The sequence below is a fragment of the Gallus gallus genome, chromosome 28 (genome assembly GCF_016699485.2).
Source record: "Gallus gallus isolate bGalGal1 chromosome 28, bGalGal1.mat.broiler.GRCg7b, whole genome shotgun sequence".
Classification (NCBI taxonomy): Eukaryota; Metazoa; Chordata; class Aves; order Galliformes; family Phasianidae; genus Gallus; species Gallus gallus.
Window position 1 is genome coordinate 2,738,450 of NC_052559.1, and position 3,342 is coordinate 2,741,791.

At 59.3% G+C, this 3,342-nt stretch overlaps 1 long non-coding RNA gene across 1 annotated transcript; it reads left to right on the top strand.

Annotated features, from left to right (window-relative positions):
- The first annotated feature begins 1,396 nt into the window (after positions 1 to 1,396).
- LOC112530436 lies at positions 1,397 to 2,611 on the top strand. The gene is made up of 2 exons (XR_003072063.3): positions 1,397 to 1,728; positions 2,009 to 2,611. It is a non-coding gene; the product is annotated as an uncharacterized LOC112530436 (long non-coding RNA).
- The last annotated feature ends 731 nt before the right edge of the window (positions 2,612 to 3,342 follow it).

Genomic DNA, 3,342 nt, shown 5'->3' on the forward strand with positions numbered 1-3,342 from the left:
TTCCTGGTACCACCAAACTGCAGGCGATGGGGGGCTTCAGGGTGGGCCTGGGGGCTCCAGCGCTGCAACATCCCATCCAACATGGTACAGTTTAACCCAAACCATCCCAGCCATCCTATTCCATGCCATGTTGTGCCATCCGTCCGATTCCATCCATCAGATCCCATTTATCTGGTCACATACATCCCATCCCCACCTCATCCATTCCACCCCACTCCACTGCACCCCATCTGATTCCACTTCATCCCCCCTTATCCATCCCACCCTATTCTGCCACATCTCATCTGGTTCCATTCCAATTGTATCCCATCCCATCCCATTCATCCCAACCCACCCCATTAATTCCATCCCATCCTTTCCCACCTCATCCCACCCCACCCCACCCCATTTCATCCCATCCCACCCCATCCTATCCCATCCCATTTGCCTCATCTCATCCCACCCCATCCGCCTCCAGGCAAAATTTTATCTCTGAATTTGGGATGAGATCTCTCTTGTTCCTCTTCCTCTCGAGTGCACAGACCACTGTCCCATATAACCCCAGTAGTCCATGGGATGTGGGCAGCAGCAGAGCAGAGGGTGAGATGGGAGTAGAGGGTCCTGGGGTAGGATGGGGGGGGAGGAGGGGGGACAGTCTTTTTCACACCTTGTCTCCCTTATAATGGTGTCCAGGGATGGGCCAGGCCGGAATGGGAGTGTGCAAGGAATCTGTCCCTGCCATTGGGTGCCCTTGGTATTAGGGTTTGATCTTAGGGCTTCCTTGCAGGGAGCCCAAAATCTGCCTGGCTGTGGGGGGGGTGATGGGGGTTGTCACAACGCAGGTGGGTGTCAGATGGGGGGGGGGACTTCCAGGCAGGGAATGAGACACAAAGCTGGGGAGGGATGGGATGGGATGGGGGGTCCAGAGCTGGGCAGGGCTAAGGGATACAAGGGATATGGGGAGATTAAAGGTGCACAGCGAGGAGGAAGAGGGGGGGGGGGAACAAACAAGGGATGAAGCAGCCACGTCTGAAAAGGTTTCATTGAGTGTAATAATGGCGATAGTGCATCGACCGCCCCATCGAGCGCCCATCGATGGATCCATCCCTGCAGCTGCCCGACGTCCCGCACAGTCCCCGCACCGCCGCACCGCCGCACCGCTCCAAACCCCCTCCCCGCCCCCCCCCCCCCCCCCCCCGCAGCACCGGGGGCCCCGTGGCAGGAGCTGGACTCTGCCCTGCGCCGAGCTTTGCACCCAGCAAACAACAACAGGAGAAAAAAAAAGAGAGAGAGAGAGAGAGAGAGAGACTTTTTAGTAATTAGTGCGACATAATTGAGTAATGCGGTAGCTCCTCGCCCCCCCCCCCCATCCCCCCCACACCCTCTCTTTCCCACCTCCCCCCCTGCTCTTCTTCTTCCCCGATCGATGCAATATCATTAGGGCGAGAGGCATTGGGGCAGCGCTCGGGGGGCCCGAACCGCTGCCGGTACCGGGGGGGTCCCGTAAGGCGTCGCTCCGTCCCCACCGACCCGACCCGGCAGCGCTCCGAAGCCGCGGGGGTGGGCGCGGGGTTCGGTGCCCCATCTCGGAGCCGGTTCCTCTCCCCTTCTTCCCATCCATTCGACAGCTGGATGCTATTGATCCTTTCCCTCTCCTCCTTTTTTCCTTTTTTTTTTTCCCTTCCCGAGCTCCCTCTCCTCTCCCTTTAATTCCCTCCGTTCCTCCGGAGGAGCCGCCCGGTGCCGGGGGTAAGTGCGCAAATGGGATCGCGGCCGCCCTCCGCCCTCCCTGCGCTGCCCCACGCGCGGAGTGGGGTTCCCCGCATCCCCCCCACCCCCCCACCCCCCCACGGCTTCCTTCACCGGAGCCCTTCGGTAGCCGTACCCGGCGCTGCCCCCCGGGCTCGGCGCTGCTGCGCTGCTGCGCTTCGGCGATTTTTGTTCTGCGCTCAATTTTCATCTTCCTTCCCCCCCTCCCTCCCTCCCCCCCCCCCCTCCCCCGCCTCCCTCCCCGTTCATTTCGCCTTAGGAAGAACCCGAAAGGCAAAACGACGCGGCCCCAAATAAGAGGCGGAGGAGCACCTGCGGGTGAGATTTATGGCATCCAGCGAACAGGTACAGCGCAGGGGATTTTTTGTGCCACGGGTTTTGCTGCGCCACGCACGGGCGGGAGCCGCGCAGCCCCGCACCGCCCCGCACGCACTTCCCCTATAGGCGATCAACTTCCTTAAAGTTCTTGAAGGCTTCCAAACAACAGCCCCATCGCCTGGCAGGTGAATTACTCAGTGCCTATGGATTCCTCGCGAGCCCTTTCATTCCGGTCCCAAATCTTTCCCAGCCCACCCTTTGCCTATGGATGTCTCGATTTTACAACAATCAAGCGGGAGGCGAAGAGCGTGGCAATTTCTGCTAATCGATTTTCCATACAATGGGCCCCAGATGATGTTTTAAAATGTGAGAAACTCAAATGTGTTGGTTTAAATAAGACTTTTGCAATCGATAGCCTTTAAAAAAAAGGAGACTTTGATACCGCATCTGGAAGGGGATTTCGAACGCTTTCGCTTCCCGAACAAAACAAGGCAGGAAAATCCTAAATAATAATCATAATAGCAATAAAGAAACCAGAAGTTCCTCCCGGCTTTGGAGTTCTTAAAGAGGAATATGGGGAAAATGCGCTCCGGGGCGCTCAGCTCCGTCCCGCCCCGAAGCTCCGCAGCCCCCGCAGAGCAGCGCAAAAGCCGCGCAAAAAGCCGCGCAGCTCCGCCCGGAGCCGCGCAGCCCCTCCTGCGCTCTCACCCAAATCCTCTCCCTCTGGTTTTGTTTCGGGACGGTTTTCTTCCCCCCGATGTCACCGCGCTGCGTTCGGCTTTCGGGCGTTGCGGGGAGGAGTGGGGCGGTGGGGCCGGGGGGACCTTCAGCCTTTTCCCCTCCGATTATTTCCCCCTTCCCAAATCCCCGCACCCCCGGACCGCCCCCCATCCCCCCTCCTCTCCCCCCACATTCCCCGTTTGCGCCCCTCGGCGTCGGCATCTCTTTATTTTTCGACTTCTTTCTCTATTTCTCGCTTCGAGACATTTTTGTAGCCGCGAGTTCAGGCCCTTTCCGCGCCGCTCCCGGTTCCTTTCCCTTTCCCTTTCGTCGTAATTTGAGTTCCTTCTCTCGGTGAATAATTCCCTCTCTCCTCCGAAACGCGTCCAGAGGAGAGGTGCAGCCCGGGGGTCCCCCCTCCCCCCCCCATAACCCCCCGCCCGTTTACTCTCAATGGGGCCACGTTGGCAGCGGGGAAAAACCCCTCAACGAGGGGGAAAAGAAACACGGGGGGATGCGAGCAGAGCCGCCCCCCCCATCCCCGCGGCTGTCTGC